The 20604-nt window shown below is 42.5% G+C and overlaps 1 protein-coding gene across 1 annotated transcript in view; it reads right to left on the bottom strand.

Moving 5' to 3' along the window:
- col8a2 (collagen, type VIII, alpha 2) overlaps window positions 1–19909 on the bottom strand; it is a 53973-nt gene extending 34064 nt beyond the window's left edge. The window contains exon 1 of the mRNA XM_034236743.1: window positions 19208–19909. The gene's annotated coding sequence lies outside the window, so the exon portion shown is untranslated. The remainder of the gene's footprint in view (window positions 1–19207) is intronic.
- Between the last annotated feature and the right edge of the window lie 695 nt (window positions 19910–20604).

The raw sequence follows: 20604 nt of genomic DNA, 5'->3' as shown, positions 1-20604 counted from the left end.
GGGCTGTTAAAGTGTCTGGTCTGCTCCCCAGAATGTCGAGTTTGAGCGCTGTTCATCAGGTAATTGTGTAGTGTTGAATGAACTCTATTTCCTTGTTCACCTGCCTCATGGAATTCCTGCAGCGCTGCCAAGGGCCAATAAAAGGCATATTCAACCTTTGCGAGGCTAGACGCAATAATAACCTTCTTATTATGCATTATGTGGCAAATCGCTGAATTTACGTGGAAATAATTAAACTCTCTAAAGGTATTTTTCTGTATTTGAATGGTGGGATCTCTGTGGTTTAATCAGATCATATCTCGCACGACGGAGCAGCAGTTTGGGAGGTTATGATAAGAGTCGTGGAGGCTACATCAGTCTGCGTGCATCTAATGGTTCATTAAAAGCCGATTCTCAAGATCTGATATGTGTTTATCTCCAACCTGGCAGGCAAAAGAAAGGGACATTCTTGGGAGTCTGGAGTTAGTTTAGATTGATGGGCCCTCGCTTAGATAATCACCAGACCAAAGGAGGGCTGAAGCAGCTTCTTTGTCTTCACTTGGCAGCCGGAGGAGATGGGAGGATTGGTGGGAGGAATATGAGAGTTAGAGAGGAATACAAATTACACCACAGACATGAGAATGAGACACATCCTTGGACCCTAGAGGAGCTGTGGGTGAGGATGGAGGGACGCTGAGAGGCAGCAGAGGCCAGGCTCCTTAAACTAGACCCTAACCCAGAGCAAACAGACATAGAGACTGGTTCTCTTGTCTTAGCATAAGGTGCACGAGTTCTTGGACCTTTGACAAATCTAGGTGATGCAAATGTGCTTTACAAGTTCAAAGCTGCTATACTCACTATTTTAAGATCAGTAATAAATCATTTTACCACTTTGATGACCATACAGAGAATTCACACCAAACTTTTTTACATCCGCTTCGAATGTGGGAGCATAAGTCGGTTACGATCGGAGCAAGGCAAAAATGTGGGTGACGGAAACAAGAGTGACCAAATCCACGCAGGAAAGAGGTTGGGGTTGATGGATGATTCAAAGAAACACATGGCTCAGATAGATTGCTGATCATGTCTTGTATGAAATAAACAAAAAAGGATTTGGTGGAGACCAACAATGAGCTATGCAAAGGAGAGTAAACGATCAACTTAAATTATGTATGTGTAGGGAATATTACTCCAGATGTATGCTAATGTTATTCAGCAAAGTCAGTCAAATATAAAAATGAAATGACATATCAGTATCATGTTCAGAGCTTGTTTTCGCTGCCCCCAAGTGGCCAAAAAAAACGTGTTATTGCGAGTTTAAGAAGGCACAGAATACTTAATTATGCATTCATTTTAGCACAGTAACACTCCTGTCCGGTGTGACACACAAAGGGTCTAATAAGGCCCATTAATCAAGAGTGAAAGGTATACCTCCATGAAGTCATATTCAGTCTTTCCAGTGAATTAATCCTCTCCAAGGGTGGGAGTCTCTGCTGTGTTATTACTCCAAACAAACCTAAAGGACCGGCCCAGCCAAAATAAGGAATGACAGGGATGAGGAGGGGATCGGAGGGAGACGTGGCTGTTGAGTGACCTCTTTCACCGAGTTTGTTTACAAGTTGTCCGTTGGCAATTAAGCGCAAAGCGAAGCGAGGGGGCACCGGTCCAAATGCGGTCGGAAAGCCGCGGGTCGGAAACGGTGACTCAGATTAGGTTGACTATCCGGCCCAGGCAGATCCCTCCAATCTACGTGCAAAAGTATGAGTGAGATCATGGATGAGAAATTGTGTCATTTCCTCTGGGATACACCCCTGTTAATGATCTGTCAAATGTTACACACAGCAGACTTGATGTTCTGTTAAACACCTGATAGTTTCACAGCTACAGAAAAACGACTGTGTCAGTTCTTCTGTGATTTATTGGATGCATCCTCTTTATTTGTACTCTTAGGTTCAGACCTACATGACAGGCAGGTTTAACAGTGTGCCATTTGAACTGTCACAGCAAAAGATATCATCTGCAGAATGATTAAGGGACTTGAACGGCTTCCAATGAAGTAAAGTCCGGACTGATTTCCAACAACTGAGGCAGCAGATTGTTGGCCAGAGCGGGATAGACGGTAGAGAAAAAGAAGGAAAGAGAGAGGGAAAGTAGTTTGAGTTCCTCGGGTGACACAGACCAGGCCGCTGCGGGAAACCTCAGCTCCTTCATTCACTGTGGACTGAGAACATAAAAAGTACCACACCGTTTGATCTCAACTTGAATACATCTCTCAGCTTTATAAAAAAATAACACAGCTTTTGGGAACCATATTCCCCAATTATTTCCCCATTACCCACCCCCTCCTTTTCTACCTCTTTCACTCCTAACTTCCATCCCACCCACATTAGCGATTCTGTCTTTGATATCAAAGTGGGATGAAGATTAAAGTCTGGGTGAGGGGAAGAGTTGCATGGTATGGGGCAGCTCGGCACTTTGCCACAGCTTTAGATGGGGCTTGATCCACAAAGTTATTCGCCCTCAGTCTGCCCACCATTAGCTCTGTTCTGGTGAGCGAAGATGGCTGGGAAATGAAGGAGAGCTTTTGTTTCCTCTCATCAAAGCTAACATTCTCCATCCATACGCAGCATACTCAGTTGTCCAGTCACACCTCACGCTCTAAATGTCTCAAAGTCTGTGTCTGGGGGAATGTGACCCGATATAAAAGCCTGCTAAGCTTCTCTATGAGCATTCAGCCTGCACTACTTTTTACATTTATCAAGAACAATCGGCCCACTAGCTGAACACTTGTTTGTCAAAACCCACCAGACCATCACCACCTTCTCACTTCCAACTGAGCATCAGCTGTGACCCGAGTGACCTAGGAAATGTCACTAATCATGAAGCAGTAGGAAAGGTCAAGGTGTCAAATCACATGTCAGTCACTTTCAAAGGTCATGTTTGTTATCCTGTCTCTCAGTTGATTCAGGTTCTTTAGCATGTAAGAGAAGGGTATTACCATTAAGATGTTCCTGCTAAGAGCATTTCATATTTGATTGGTTTTGTTTGACTATGAAGCCAAATAGGACACTTAATTTCTTAGGGTTTAAGTGTATTTGACAACACAAGTGCAAAGACAATAAACAAATCCTCATCTTTCATGTTGTTTTTTGAATAAAGGTTTTATTTTTAGCCTGATGATTCTTTGTTGGTCATGTGATTAGAAGCTGCTTGTCACCAAAAGTTGACAGCGCTCCCAATTCCATTTATGGTATGTTTTCAGTGGCCTTACCCTAATTGTGGAGGGGAATTTTATAAGCGGGTTTATTAACATACCACCACTCCTCAAAGCTGACACTCGGAAAATACACCAACATGCCGTAATGGTTGTTCATTATTGTAGAAATGTGCCAATGTTTTAATTCTTAACACAGTAAATAAATGTTTAGTTTTCTTTCCTTTTTAATGTCGGTTTTTCTCAATGCCAGCGCTGAAGGGTGCAAAAGAGGTTCCAAAAGATCCTTTCAAATTTGGAAACTGCAACAAACTTTCATCCTTGTTATAAAACCACTGTCTACAACTAATTACATGATTAAATAACATTCTTTAAAACAAGTATATTTGCATTTGTAAAAGACTTAGTTAAAGAATGGATCACTTAAGTTATTAAAATGTATCCATACAGTGTATGAATTCATCCTGAAGGGGGAAACTCTTGACTCTCATGGAGGAACTGGAGAGAAAAGTCAGATGAATACCAGATATGACGATTCAACATCTGGGCATTGGGATATCTGCAATCAATTGTATGCCAGTTCATCCAACAGTTAAGATATTTCAGTCCAAACCGAAATGTTGCACCGACAACAACATTGTCATCCCCGTCGCCATGTTGCTAGCATGGCTTGAAAGGCAGATTATTCCAACACCACTGGCTTCGAATGAGAGTTGATTGAACACTCTTCTTGAAACCTAAACAATTGCACATGAAAAACATCTTACCCAATTGGTGGATATTTAGAAAACTAAATTAAAAGCATGCACATCTTGCCCTGAGAAAGACCCGGTCCCATGTAACCACCAAAACTCACTCCTCAGATGACACATCATCATTTGAGATAAATACCAACAGTGACTTCAAAGCAACAGGGGGAGAATTTGCATGGAAACCCTCAGCGAATCCTTTAATGCTACCAGGAACTTGTCCATACCGCATTCTGGCTTCTTATCCTCACTGACCTCATGAAACCTTTAAAGCACATCACAGCTGTCGGATGAAAACAAAAGGAAGACAAATATGTGTTTTTTTCACTTGTAAGCCATGCATTTTTTTAAAGTAATTTAATTGGCTATAAAAAGGTTTTACGAACCCCAAGGACTGATGTTGTTCAATCAAATGCTTTGAACTGAAAATATGCAAATGTTCATTGGATTATGGCAGTGGTTCTCAAACTTTTTCTGTTTGGAGAAAAAAAAAAGTCGGGCCCCCCCAACACAAATAGTCACGTAATGGGCCAGGTTAACATTTATTAAAATACATCAATATGAACGTGAGCATTCCTTTAAAAAAAAAAAAAAAATCACTTTGCTAGAACAGTGATAATAAAACAATACTCCATAAGTCTGTGTGCTCAAAAAGAAGATTTTATTTTAAATATTGAAGTTAAAAGCATCAATCTGGTGCACTTTGAGAGCAAAATGAAGAGATCTATGGATACATCTCAACACCCATTTGAAACAGAACTGTAAACAGATTTACTATTTCTTTATGGATATTTTACAAATCACTCCCCTTTTAAACTTTATTCTTTTTTTAATGTCATATAGTATTTCATACCTGTTTTTCATTTATGACCAAACCGTTTGAGACCCGGACACTAGCTCGCTAGCACCAGAAGCTAACAACAACGATCTCCGGTACCGGTGCGCTCTCTCTCTCTCTCTCTCTCTCTCTCTCTCTCTCTCTCTCTCTCTCTCCTCTCTCTCTCTCTCTCCTCTCTCTCTCTCTCTCTCTCTCTCTCTCTCGCACGCGCACGCACACAAAATGGCTCGTTCCACACACACATAGAGCCGAGCTTGAATGAAACACAGAGACCCAGACGTACTTGTACTGTACATATTATTTTCGAATCAATAATTTTTCTAATTATGATTTTTTTTCTCCTGGTCTCTCGCACCCCACTTTGAGAAAAACTGGATTATGGACAGATTTGTGACAATATGCTCACATCTAAACGGCTAATGGCATATGTTTCACAATATCATTTATGTAGCAACAGCATGCATACCCTTTGTTTTATTGTGCAGCACATGTACTGTGTTTATGAGAAACAGGGAAAGAGAAGGAGATGGGGTTCAGGCCGCAGACTCTGCTAGAGCAATTATCTTGTTCCTCAAACCTGGAGTTTAATGGAAATCCTAGGCGTTAGCCAAACTACACGCCTGCCTTTAGGTATGAACCTTCAAACTGATCCCTCCCCCTTCTCCCCCTCTCTCATTCCACCAAATATTTTCATAGGATATCTGACTTCAGTGGCTGGATATTAGTTCCACAGGTGTGGAGAGACAAACTCCATTAAAGCACCCCAGGACATTCCACCACTGCACTTGCTGTGGGCCCAATACATGTCTCTCTCCCTCTACAGTATGTCATCATACAGCTCATTATTTTTAATGTCTTTCCAATGCCTGTCCATTCTGCCATTCCCCTGAATGTAATCAGTCACCAGATTTCTAAATTATATCAATTTAATAGTTACTCACTTGGGTTTCTCTTAACATGTGTGTGAGTATGTCAATCAATCAATGTTTATTTATCTAGCCCAATATCACAAATGTTACCATTGTCTCAGTGGTCTTCACAGTTTGTACAGAATATCAGTATGACAATATGACACCCTCTGTCCTTAGACCCTCACATCGTACAAGGAAAAACTTCCGGAGAAAACCCACAGTTTAAAGGGAACATGGGAGAAACCTCAGGGAGAGCAACAGAGGAGGGATCCCTCTCCCAGGACGGACAGACCTGCATTAGATGCCGTGTGTAAATTGTGTATGTTTATTGCTACAGTAGCTTGAAATATGCAACTGGCCTTCTCTACAGCAATCTGTTGTTGTTGTAAGCCCCTTGGAGTTCTTTGTATCACTCCCACTCAAATTGGCACGAGATAGAAACTGCAACCAGATGGAGGACTTCTGCTATTGTTTTCCAGTTGAGCAACACCGTGCCAGCGTGCAACACAGACGGGAGGGAGACGGCTGAGAGCATCACTCACCAAATCTGAAATCAGTGCTCTTGGATTGCATTCAGTACATAATGGAAATGGATTGTATGTCAAGTCTTTCGGTCTATTGGCTCCCCTCTTCTCACACCCAAGCAAATGAGAAACACCTTTCTCCTATTTTTCCTTTTGAAGTGGGAGATTTTTCTTGAACATTACTAAAAGAACACTTGTGAATGTAAGCCATCAAGTTGAACTATGAAGGTCTGTCCAGAGCCAAAGACATGACTGCCTGCAGCCCACAAACGACCCTGACATGACTCAAAGTCCGGCGTATGTAAATTGCCCACAAAACCTCTCCTTCCTTTCAAATCACTCATCTGCTGCTGAGAAAGCATAACTCTGGCCCGTCTGACGCGTATCTGCAGCTCGACGCTGTATGGTTTGGAAGCCAGCGTGTTTACTTAGGTTCAGAGAGGTAGGCCTACGAGTGAAAACCCCAACATTTCTTTTTCTTTGCTAAACAAAAAGAGATGGGGACAGGAGACATCAACTCATGCTCAAACCGTGAGTTGATCAACTTTACATGTGTTGGAGGTGAAGGTGCATGGATAAATCTAGGTGATAGGCAAAACTGCTTCTGCAGGGTGCAAAGAGCAAGAGTTCCTTACAATCACAAAAAGGATAATTTCTCACTTAAATTATCAATTGGAATACCACAAAAAAACTCTATTGCTGTATTGTAATATAACGGTAAAAATGTTATAGATGAATATCTTAAAACTATGTGAAACCAAACTATCTACAAGGCTAGATACCACTAGAGGTAAGTAAAACAAGGATTTTGTTTAAGTACAGTGAAGAGGTATGAGTACTTGCGTGCTTTAGAGGCTGACTGAAAAAAAATGAACACAAGACATGAAGCCCCGGAGCCCCGGTTATCTGACATCTCAATCGCCGTGCTCCATATTTGCACTCGCTCCGCTATGCTAACACTGGTCAGGATTGCGTGGTATGAGAAAGCTGTGTTTAGACGACTTTTCACAGCAACAGTGCAAATACACATAATGCCGAAATAACAGTCGTCGGAATGCAACACTGCTTATGGGGTTGTTGGCCTTGGATGGAGATTTAAGACTGTTAGCCAAACAGATAAACTCCCCCCCAAACCGTCCTGTTACATGTCGGCCTGGTCTGTCACGTTTTCAGAGGAGGTTGTTATCTGACGGTAGTCCAGGGTCTCAAAGGAAAGGGTGGGGGTAAGTGAGTCAAACAGCAGTTGCATACAGGTGATGGATGACACATGAGGTCGCTATAAGCACTAGCAAATCGCGGCAAGGTGCATCGCAGTGGTCGAATGTTTCCTGGCAACAAGTTGTCAACATGGGGTCAATGTTTGGGAACTGTGGTCAAAATGGCAACCCTGCCCTCATGCCTACAGAACTGCACTGGTGGGAAAAATCGCAAGTTTAGCCCAGGGAAGAACTGAACTGATTACTGATAAGAATGGCAGGAATATAAACCCTTTGCACCTTCCTGCTTGTTACTGAGTCATTTCCCAGACTGGAGAACTCAGTACTCTCTCACAGAGAAAAGCAGGGCGGGAGAATGACATAAAAAAAAATGTGCAGACTAAAATACAAACATTGTCTGACTTAGTTTCCCTGTATTTTATTTCTACTACCCCTTGTTAATACTGCACATGCCAACATTTTCTTTGCCTCGGACAACACATCATACGGGCTGCAGTTTTTCTTGGATTGACTTAAATGGCCCTTGAATTGCTATTTGAATGATAGGTGCTGCTGTCTGTCCTCTGGGTGTGCATGTATGTGTTTATACACAAGTGTGTTTTGAATCCAGATCCCTTTTCCATCAGCGATGCCAATTTCACCAACCCGCCAAACCAACCCCTCCAGTACCAGCCCTCCACCCCCACCAGTTCACCACATCTCCCACATTGGTCACACTCATTTCTGCTTGTGTGCGCTATTTCCCTCCTTCTTCATCCACAATGTGGGGGGAAAACACAATTGGCCTCTTACACTCATAAGGTAATGGCTACAATTTGCTTATCGCACAAGTACAGATGTGAAAATAAATGGAGTCTAGACTGACAATGGAGACAAAACCCTTCCATCTGGGTTTTAAAGTGGGTTTCCCAAAGCATCAAAAGTCACTTTTGAGAAAATGTTCGAGCCTGGGCCAGTCTTGATTTATATATCTGTAGATCAGTTGGTTTTATCGGCCAACAAACGTCACCATCTATTACTCTGTCTGCCTGTCTGCATCTCTGCGTATGCTCCCACCAACAATAGACACACGTTTACAATCTGAGCTTCCCTGTTATTGAAGAAAAATGTAGTGAACGTGAACACAGACACATTCCAGGCGCCCTTTATGGAGTGAATGATGAACCCGTGGAGAAACGTAGAGAGAGAAGATGCAGGGAGGACATAGGATGTAGTGCAGCTGAGGTTACAGATGAGGCATGACAACACTCCTTCCTCCCTGGAACTTAGAATATATTTTGTAGAGAGGAGACACAGTTTCAGAAAGCAAGGCTATTTGTGTTGCAATTTAATCTCTTAGCGATAGACAGAAAAGACCTGTACGCTGTATCTCAGCAAAATGCCAAAACGGCTAAAGAACCCAATAGAAGACATGATCAAAATGTACCAGACTGAACTGAATCCACCAACAGACTGAGACTGTGAATATGCTGTTGTGTCTGGCAGCACTGAGAACTATTTGGACAATTTTGAACTCGGGCAGCATATCAACTAACTTTTCTTTTCCCCCTCCTCTCTGAATAATCATAATGAGAGAAATCAAATGGGTAACGACAAAGCGGAAGGAGTGTCACATGGAGGGGATTTGCAGATTTATTGATTCAGACGCCATACGGTGCATTCTTCAGAGTTTATTTGGTTTTATATAACTGATCGAGGAGGAAAGCAGCAGTGAGAAAGCAGCAGTGAGAAACCAGACGGCTCAGCTTCTGTTTTGTGGACTGCAGTTTCCCTGCACACAGTAGTTATTTGACAACCATTGAATACAGAATGTGTATCTTGGTGTTTGTGTTTAAGAATAATGGCAGTCACATATCTAAAACAATCCGCCTCTCAGATTCTTGAACTCTGAATCCCATTTCTTTCCAAACCTATCACCAAGCAAGAATGTCGATATTAGACGATTCAGCAAAACCACATTATCTCGACCTCTCTACAACGGCACACAATGTTGGCAAATGGTGAGGTGTGGAATTAGACGTAATTCCAAGGGTTACTGCTGGGATATTTTTTTCCCAACATATTCACTATGATACTACAAACCAACAAGAACATCTGTCTAGCTTGATACAGGAAATTGTACACACACTATGGACTGCGTTTTGATGGAGTTTCCATTGATTTCTCTCTTGATATCAGGATCCATTGGTACAAAGTAGTACAGATTTGTGCAACAGAAACAATAACCATCTTTAGGCAGAGCTTTGCCTCAAGTCTATCTGACTATCATCACTTTGTGCATGCTGGGAGATACATTTTGACTAGCCAAACTCCAGAGGAAACAGCATGATACTTGTTATCAGCAGAATAAAGCATGGGAACAGAAGGAGACACAACACAGAAATGTCAGCAGACCTGGTTTTCAGATCAGAGGAAAGGCCCACAATGCATCAGGGCACTGTTAGTGCGTACTGTGCTGACTTGGAGAGTGTTGATGGGGTCTGGATTACACATTGTCTCTACAGGAGAATGGATTGAAGCTTGAGCGTTTCCCTGCTGCTTTAAGCCTGGCTTGTCTAAGCTGGTTTTCCCAAGCATCCGTCAAGACAAGATGTCCTAGATGATCCACTCGCGGAGAGGTATTAAGCACAGATCTATGAGTCTACTATTTAACCATTTCCATACACTCAGATGTCTGTTTTTATACTGCAAATTTAGACAAGGCTCAAACTTTTTAATTTGAATTAGTGCCCTTACAAGCCTTCATTCAAGATACAAAAAAACATAATACCCATCATATATATCATTGGTCCTTCTATGCTTAGCACATTTTAATATTCAAAAAATATATACTTGGATTAAAGAGGTTGTCCTTGGATTTCGGATTGTACATCCATAGAGTTTTGAGACTTGTTCCTGGTATGGCTCAAGGTCAAAAGATGCTTGTGCCTACATTTCCTATAAGCCTAGCGTAGGGGAGCATTTTAATTTGACATAGTCATCTGACTCATTGTTCTTGCTAAAATATTGCTTGCTCTAAGAAAAACAATATTTTTGAAGCTTCTAAAGCATTTTTGCAGATGGGCAATTTTTCCAGTCTAACTAATATCAATCCTCTATATGTCTTTTCGCTGTCTCTCAGGTTTGATTTAGCAGGTTGTCATATGGCAAGGACATCGCATTCAGGACACATCCTCTAACTGTAACGATTTTGCCGACATGTCTGCATCCCGGTCTTCCTCCTCTGCCTCCTTGTTTCCCTCCCTCTTCCTCCCAGACCACGAGGGATAGAACATGATGGAAGACAGCGACTGGAGTAAAATGATTGGATTATAGTGCTAAAGGAAAAATGACTCTGTCCAAGCTACATAATAGAAAGGCAGCACTGTTTAACTCAAATGTATCTTTTAAATCTTCAAAACTACCCAGACGTTTGTCTCCCTCTAGAGATTACCGGCATAGAGAGTTCAGCTGATTGCAGGAGTGCTGCTGTATTACTGAGCTTGTGGCTCAACTTGAGAAATGGGTTGGGTGTTCCTGACAGAGTAAACAAACATTGGAGTAGTAAAGATCTGCGGCGAAGTGAAGCAGAGTAATTCATGTAGGAATGATCTGTGTCTACGAGCAAACAGACGGCCCCTGAATGTTTCTGTTGACACTGGTTAAATCCTCGGCCAGATCAAAGTCACCACATGGTTGCTACAAACTGAGTGCTACTCAGACAAAGCTTATTTTCTCTCTTCTGCTTCTTCCACCTTCACATCTTGTATAGGTTTTCACCTCTCCTTGCCTCTTCCCCGCAAATACCACCCCTTTCAATATTCTCCTATCCCCATTTTCATCACGTACCACTTCGATCTTCCTTTCTCTCCCAAACAAACCCATAGCCGTCCCTTCTTTTGTAACTCTTCCCGATGTTTCCTATATCCATATCACACTCTTCCCACATGTCAGGAAGACCTCGGTTTGTGTGGTCTCTGCCCCGCTTTAGGTCCAGAGTTGGGTTGGTTGTCGGTCGGCTTGCGTTGCAGGCCAGGGCCTACTGTTAGGAAATGACCACTTCTCTGGTTCAAATTAGTAATGAGGCAACACAGCAGGCCTTTTTTTACTGGCTGCTCGGAAAGGAAAGAGTAGGAAAATTGAGGAGAGAGAGTACATAGCCATCTGCAAACCACATGAAAGTGAGTGGTAATTGATTCAAAGCCCTCTCTAATTAAGTATTTTGTTAGTAAGCCAAAGAACATCCTCCCAAAAGCGGTTGTACTTCTGTAGCTTTCACTGTCCAACAGACTTCAATGGTTAACACCAGGTATAGAGGAAGTTTTGTTTCCGTCAGATTATCTATCATGCATGGTTTATCCACATTTCAACTCAGCTCACCTAAATCGTTGACCTCTTAATAAGATAGTTCCCTTCTGTGTTGCGTTATGCAACTAAAGATGTGTTTCGACAGCCAACAGCAGCTTCCTAATCTCTCTAATCGTGTTCACATACATGTAGATAAAGGGTGATAACATTGTACCAATATGGGGAAATTATCATGAGCTGAATGTTGTATTGGATCGCTAGAAATATACTTTGTGTCATCATGTTTTTAGGAAAACACTCCTTGTCCCCTTGCATGCTTACTTATGTTACCCCTCAAACAAATCAGAGTGAATGCATGATGGAAAGGCAAACAATGAGGCTGTCATCCAATGAGCATACTGTGTGTTTATCTTAGTCTTCACTGTATAGCAGTTTAAACTCCATGAAACTAAACTCCACTTGTATGCCTCCTAAATTGTTGGGCAAATCAACAACCCTTCCTGTCCTGTGAGCATGAAATAATTCTTCTTTAGCAGCTTCTTTAAGTACTTAGGAATGCTGCCAAACTGCATTGCCTCTCCTGTCAACTACCGGAAGTATTACATTTATCGTCTGGATAAACAGAAACAAGAGAACTCTAGTTAAGACCACACACACACACACACACACACACACACACACACACACACACACACACACACACACACACACACACACACACACACACACACAATGTGGGTTTCACTCAGTACAGCACAGCTCACAGTGTTCACCTCAAACGAGCTGGAATGAGCACAAAGTCGCTTTTACATTTTATCGTTAGCTGCTGATTATGAAAATAAAAGCTTTGAAGGCCTTGTTGTGTTGTAGGCTGCCTAATGCCTCTGAGCGTTTCATTATGAAACATGTTACTCAATGGGCTCAAAGTCTGCACAGAAAGGATTATGTTTCTAAGCCAGGCCATTTAAAAGATAAAGTCTGAAAGAAACGGCACCCTACATTGAACAATCATGGGATACTGTAGCTGTAGATTTATTTTATTGTATTTGTTGTCTTGAATTTAGATTAGTGGCATGGTAAATATAAATCAGTGTACAAAAACCACTGGTGTAATTTGCTCTTGAGATGCATAATACAGAGTGACACAGAAAGAAACAAGTCAGAAGCCTGGGGTGGTCTACCTCAAATACATCTCTTTGAGGAACAGCCTGAGCCAAGCTAAATATGAGGTGTTTATCTGGGCTGTAAGTGGTAACCTGTGCCAGTTTGTTTAAGGCTGAAAAAAGAGGGCTCACAGAGGTTTGTGGCCATGTGGTGGGCACCTGTAGTCTCATGCTATTAAAATACTGAACAGTGATTTCTATATGAAGCAGTTTCAGTGTGATGTGCTTTCATTTTATATTATGCTTAGTGGCATTTGCATAATCATGTGCTAAAATGCCAAAACTCTTTTGCAATGTGTTTTTTTGGTTGTTACAAATCGTCCTTCTGAGTACTTTTAAAGCAGATGTTCTAGTGAATGCATCACCATTTAGCAACTAAAGAATGTCCTAAACCGCCGAATGTTATTTCGCAAAACAGATCAGAAAGGAAAGTGAGTATTGCACTTGCAGTCTTAAAGTTAGCAAAACAAGAAGCTAGAATCAATACTTAAGTTCTTACAGTGTTGATTTGATGTATATATATCCAACTGTTTGCTAACACCTTTGCGAATCCACTTTATAAGGTGTTATTATATCAAATGTAGGAGTACATCTTGTTCTGCTGCCCCCAAGTGGCCAAAAAAATAAATAAAAATGTAATGCTGCCTTAAATATGTCATTAATTTAAAAACAAATCTGTTGCAGTTCTTTTTATATTGACTACTTCAATTTCCTGGAATATATACAAAAAGTTAACATTTGTAGGAATTGTCTGCTAATTATGAAGCGACCAATAGAGGCTAATTTGCTTAGCACAAGGATTGGAACCATCTAGCATAGCTCTTCCCATAAAAGCTCAAATAAGTCAGCTTCTAGCATATTTAAACTTCGCCAAACAACACATTATAACTTTTTTGTTTAATTAGAACAGCATTTTAAGCATAAACAGGAACAACTGTGGTTTAAATAGAGTTTACATGTCGGAAATTCTCTTATTTATAGTGAGATTAATAAGAGGTGCATGCAGAATGCTAAATATCCTCTAATCTAACTTCAGGCAAGCAAGCCAATCAGTGTATTTCAAAATGTTGAACTATTGCTCTAACAGTTGAAGTTTTACTATGAGGGACAAAACTTGTTGATAGATGTTAGTTATTAGGTTGCTGTCTGCTACTGAATGTCAGAGAGGAAAAACTCCACTCTGTTTGAGCACAGAGCACAATACATGTAAAGCATCCATTTCCTACTCCAAAAAAAATCTGGCCCAGTGAAATAAAATGCTTTTTTATTATCCTGCTCCGAGGGAACCATAACGCCACAATAACCCCAGACTCTTCTCTTTTTCCAAACACCTACGCACACGTCTAAATCAAGCTCAGACTGAACAATAACAAAGTCTGGAGCTGTTCATATGGTCTCAGAAGAGCTGTTTCCGTACCTTTACTCAATATTGACCCATCAGGGAAAGATATATCCATCCTGCATCTCAAGCGAAATAATACAAACAAACAGTTGGCTTTGGAAGTATATCTGTCACGAGATGAAAAGAAAGATAATGTGATTTTTATACCGAGGAGCTGACCCCTGTAAAGAGCTGGCCCAAACGTCCTGCTTTTGGAAGCCCCAAACAAAACTCTTGCCAGACGGTGAACCCAGGGGCAATGGATGAGGGGGAGCGGACAAAAAAAAGGAAAACAAATAATCCTACATGCATGTACTGTACACTCACGCTCATTTGTACCGCTACCTGAACCAAGCAAACATCAAACAACTTCCATTTGGCTTAGCTCTGTGCTACTGATTCCATTTTTCACCTCAACACTAAGACTGGTCAGCAGTGAGGTCACACACATCCTTAGGAGATGCAAGGAAACTCCTGCATCCAGAATTGTAGCCAGGAAAACTCAGCCTCAGCAGAATAAAACGGGACGTTACATCCCAATAACTTGGAACAGCACTATTTCTGTATGAGAAGTAAGCCTTGTTTGTTCCTGTTGGATTCTCTTTGAAAACACAAGCTGCCTCTCAAAACAAGCTCCAGCACACCATTGGAAAAATATAGATTTGACTCCAGAAGACATTGCTCAATACGTGTTTTGTCCGTGGCTTGGTTGCTACGCCTTGTTCAGGCCTCACTGACTGGCAGAAATGTCTGATGTTGGAGAACAAGGTTGTTTTACAGCAGGCGTCTTAGTTTGAGCCCAGTAAAGAGTCAGATTTGATTCGAGAGGATTTGTAGCGTATACAGTAATAGTAAAAAAGGTTGTAAAGGAAGGTAAAAAGGGAACAGTTCAGGAGGGACAGGGGACAAGAGAAAATGGCATATTTAAAGGGGGGAAATGTGGCAATGCTATGATGAAAGTGCCTCTGTTTCCTAAGCGTGCCTGTGATAAGTTGCCTCTGATAGCTGAAGAGGTTGTGTTGTCAAGCCCCTCTGAGCTCGGAGGCCCGGCTGAGAGTGAGCCACTGCTGACAGAGTCAATGGGCTCTCTCTCTCTCTCTCTCTCTCTCTCTCTCTCTCTCTCTCTCTCTCTCTCTCTCTCTCTCTCTCTCTCTCTCTCTCTCTCTCTCTCTCTCTCTCTCTCTCTCTCTCTCTCTCTCTCTCTCTCTCTCTCTCTCTCTCTCTCTCTCTCTCTCAGTGGAAAAACTCCCTCTGGTCCAGACACAGTTATGAGAGAAGGAAATAGCGAAGTGGGAGACAGATGAACACTGAGAAAGAGACAGACTAATTCATTAGATAGTGACAGAGAGGGAGAAATAAGTGCATTAAGTTGCCAAACTTTGAAAACAGAACAATAGAAAGCTTTCTACTGTTTTCCTACTACTCCTGCTAAAATGTTTTCTCAAGGCTCAAACAGAGCCAAAACTATGTCCTTTCATATAAGGGTGAGATTAATAACATGCTGCGCCACCAACTCAGGAGGGCCGCATGTGTGTGTAGATTCACTGTCTGCCATTTAGCTGACTGACATCCACATACATCAGCTGCCTGTGGAGGCCAATGATGATGTGCAAACAAGAACCGGGATGCTAAAGGAAGTAGAGGCAGACAAGATGCAAATCTTCATACTGCACGCAAAAATATGTTTCTGTCTTTACTGTCTCTGTCTTTTTCTTCTCCCCCTCTTAGCTGAAAAACAAATCCAGCCTATTAATCTTGAATGTTATGGCCCAGGCTCTGATTAAGACCAGGGCCTGCATTCTGTTTCCACCGCCCTTCACTGCAATTCCTCACTCAGTATATCAGCCGCACCAGTCAGTTAGTATGCCTTATAATTCGTGCTGAAAAGTGTGTGCGCGTACATTGCTTGTGTGTGTGTGGCTGTAATTGCAGACATGGTCTTCCGGCCTAAAAGAAAACACACTCTTTGTTGCTAAAGCCATTAAAGGAGTGGCCTGTTTTCACACTCTTTCCTGCTGAAGATAAAGTACCTATGAAACAAAAGTGGGAATTTGTGTGTGTGTGTGTGTGTGTGTGTGTGTGTGTGTGTGTGTGTGTGTGTGTGTGTGTGTGTGTGTGTGTGTGTGTGTGTGTGTGTGTGTGTGTGTGTGTGTGTGTGTGTGTGTGTGTGTGTGTGTGTGTGTGTGTGTGTGTGTGTTGAAGGTGTTTGGGTTCCATGGAAGTAAAGGAATAACTGTGTGTTTACTTTTCCTTAAGAATGAGTGGCATTCTCCTTCATTTCCTGCTCACACGGGCATGAGACTGAGAGTAATAGAAGCACATGTGCACTGTAATACACACACACACACACACACACACACACACACACACACACACACACACACACACACACTCATAACAAATATGCACTTAAATACTATTAGGACAATTCAGGGAAGTAGGCCTATCACACACACACTTGTAAATGATAGATGGATGTTTTAAGAGCGTATTGTAAGTGATTTGGCATTCTTAAAGAAGAATATAAAAATAGAGTTTGTCAATTGAAAATGATAAAATAAGTTAGATGTATATAGTTGGATTGGTGAGTTCAATTATTCAATAAACACAAATGATGGAAGTGGTTTTCTCCTCACTACGATGACATGTTTTTGTGTGCAACATTTACCTGCCTGGTATTCTGCCCCCTTGTGGCCACACAGTGGGAACTATATATTTACAAGCCAAAGAGGGGTTAGAAACAGGGAAGGCATCAACGTAAAGACAGCTCCTATAACTTAAATTAAACCCCTTTTCACTGAGAAATATTTTTTTTTTAAAGGTCTCTCTCCTTTTATTTCTTAAAATAAAATACATTTTCTTAAATTCCCAGTCAGAGTATGCATCCACTCTACCTGTGTCTCTTTGATTTTTGAGAAAAAAGTGTTCTGAAAATGAGCTTACAGATCTACAGAGAAGACCTTGTTCTTTCACCTTGACATCAGAACAAGAAATATTCTCAGAAAAAAGCTTATGTTGAGTTTGGAGTCTTGAAAGTCCCAAGTTCAACACGTTCTGGCCTATAAAGTAACTAGAGTGGGACGCGAGAGTCTCCTCTGTGGTTTGGCAGTGTGCGCTTGTTCATCTGTTGAAATGTGTGTGCGTCAGGAGTGTTAAAACCATGTATGTGTTTGTATTGCACGGGGCAGAGAGATGGTGTGTGTGCCGCAGTGCATTCAGCGTGACTGTTGTTTGTGCATGGTCGGTCACGCTTCGGCACGTTGTATCAAAGGCCTCGATGGGCGGCTGGATGGAGGCGGTTAGCTGCGGTTAAATAATGTGCCGCACACACAAACACACTCGACCTGCTCGTAGCCACCAGTGACTAAGTAAGTGACCACTGGAGAGTCCCAGTCATTGGCATGGGTGTCATGGTTACAGAGCAATGTTACCATCATGCATATGCCAGCCATGGACATTGGTGCCAAGAAAAAGCTAGTGATGCAGAGCGGGGCATAAATCTCCTGACCTATAGGTACTTTATTGGAAATGAAGAGAGTGTTGGAAGCTGACTGGAAACCACTAAATCTAAGAGAGGCCCTGAACTTTATGAGCAAATACTACTTTGAACACTAAAGCAGACACTGCTGCTGCACACCAGCAGCTTTGCAGACCTGAGAACTCCTGTCGTACCTCACTGCCAGGGGGGAGAGTTCACACTTAAGTGTGTATCCATTCACCCTCTCCCCTTAAAGGATTGAGTAACACCATTTGATACTAACACAGATTAGGTCACCTCGGAGCGTGCATGTGTGGCTGCGCCGACGCACACACAGGTACATATTCAGTGGACTTTGCTTGCTGTAAGCCAGCGAAATAAACGGGTGCTGCCAAATGTTTTTGGATTTCAGAACTCCAGCACACTGTCTTTTCCAGACTCCCCCCCCCCCCTCTCTATCTACACCTCTCTCTCTCTGTGTCTCCCTCCTTCCTTCTTAAGAAAGCATGCTGCTGGTGCACTGAAACACATGTGATTGAAAAAATGTATCTCCTCAGCGAAGAGAGCACTTCTATTTATTTTAGCACACATTCTTGAAGCTTTACTGATGTGGTCTTTTCCCTTTCCATTTCGGCTCATCTCTTTCTGTCTCTCTGCCTCTCTGTCGTTCTGAGGATACCTGGGGACTCGCTGCTATGTGTCCTCTTTTCTGTTTGCGATGGAGGGATGTCGTTACAATGGAATGCAGCGTCGCTTGCCAGAGGCGTCACAGTGGATGGACAGAGTGAAGCAACAGGGGGATGAGGAGGGACGAAGAGGAAAAACGATAGGACCATGTGTCCAATTTCAGTATTCCTTTACCTCATACATTCCACTCACTATATGAACTTTGATAGACTCTCAGATTAATAAATCTATCAAAAATCATACAGTCCAAAATAACACTCCTTTAAAGACAGTAATCAGAATATCTGAGCCAAACCCACTGTTCATATCCCACTACCACACTGCCCCACCCCTGTACTCAGCCCAGTACACACCACGCCCACCCCAACATCACCAGCGAGAGTCGTAGATGTTTGGGACTAATGACGTATCAACAATGTCTACACCCTACCTGGATCAATAATCACTACCGTCACTCATCAGGGTAAAACACAGAGGATTCCTACTATGACTGCAGAAAGAGTCAGGGGACAGGTACAACTGTAATATTGCAATCAACGACTGTGTGTCTGGAGCTTGGTGAGCAAACTGCACCGGTTCTGTTTAATCTGCACTCTGTGCACTAGTTTAGGACCGAGGAGAATTAAGCAAGTCCCATGACTAAGATATTGCAACCTGTTTTCTCCTTCTGTTTCTTCTGGCATCTGCTACTGCAGCCACATGTGATAAAAGAGAAAACACGGCAGGACACAAGGATGCTAAAAGAGCCCCAGAGAAAAGTGAGGGCAGGTAGAGCTTACCTTTCTCTCCTCAGAGCGTTTGAGGGGCAGGGGGAGCACTGGTTAGGGCAGCGGTAGGTGTGAGCTTCAGGTGGGTCTCTCTTCTACCTCCCTCCTTGCTTCAGCCACGCGTGTCTCCCATGGGATGCGATGGCATCAGATAATCAATGAACATGCAACCAAAAGAGATTGTACCCTGAAAGGTCCAGTACTGCTTACAAGTGCAGGGGGGGAAACAACCAAAAAGTAAGAAAAAGGTTATTTTCAACTACAGGTGGAGCAAATTATCTGTTTAACTTTTATTCTCTGCCTCAGGCAAAAAACAAAAAAAGTCCATCCATGTGGTTTCAGGCAGGGATGTTGAAATTAAGCTCGAGGATGAAAGTGAGAGCAGAGCAAAAAGTCCTCTCTGTGCCGTCTTCAAGCCGTCCAGAAGCAGGTCTGAGGAGCACCTTCCCAATCTGTGTGCTCTCGCTCTCCAGGGTGGAAAGTAGGAGGGAAGGAGCGAGGGAGAGAGAGTGAGTAACAGTGGAGTGAGACTCAGTCAGTCAGGCAGGCAGCAAGGCAGTGTATATGGAGCTAAAGGCTGTGGGTCCAAGCAGCACTCCCAGGACTTATAACCAGGGGCTGTGCACCTCGCTGCTCCAATCTCCCTGGCTTACTCAGCGATCCCTCTCCCACTGGCTTATTTTGGGAAAGACAGACAGGATTGTTCATTGGGTTAAACCCCTTCATACAAAAAGCAAGTGTCTGTGGCTGGCTGCTCTGAGGAAGGAGGGGAGTGAGCAGGATGGGGTGGGGTGGCGGCAGAGAGGGGTGGGGTAGGATGAAGAGGGAACGAAAAGAGACCAAAAGTGGGGAATTCGGAGGCGTCTCTTGCTCATGTTCTCCCTCCCTTCACTCTCCTCTCTGTCCTAAACCTACCTCCCAAGAAATCACACTGCCCTTTATCCTCCTGCTATGCAAACACACAAATCATCTACATTTCAACCTGTAGATGTTGGCAATAAACACCCCAGAGAATTTAATCCTAAAGCCTCCTACACAAACTTCTCTCTTTACATGCCTTGTAGCTCCATAGCCAATTAATAACCTCTAAGTGAGACATAACACTGGATAAGTGTAATACATAAAGGGGCATTGTGTTGTTGCCTCAAACCTGCTGCCGTTTCGGTGTAATCGTTACATGATAGCACTCTCCTGTGCTTAATCACCAAAGCACAACAGCAAATGACATCGGTTCACGTTTCGCTGCTACAGCCCAGCTATTCATTGCTACAAGATGTATTACAAGTATCAGATAGACCTTACATTTAAAACGTGCCAAGCATTTTCAGGGAGAATGCATAAATTCTCATCAGCATGGGTAATTGGAAATAATGGTTTGGATGTTAGCTAACAACCTGGATGAACTCAGT

This window comes from Gymnodraco acuticeps, unplaced genomic scaffold, assembly GCF_902827175.1.
Source record: "Gymnodraco acuticeps unplaced genomic scaffold, fGymAcu1.1, whole genome shotgun sequence".
Taxonomy (NCBI): domain Eukaryota; kingdom Metazoa; phylum Chordata; class Actinopteri; order Perciformes; family Bathydraconidae; genus Gymnodraco; species Gymnodraco acuticeps.
Note: the sequence above shows the minus strand (reverse complement) of the source record. Positions and strands in the feature narration are given on the sequence as shown.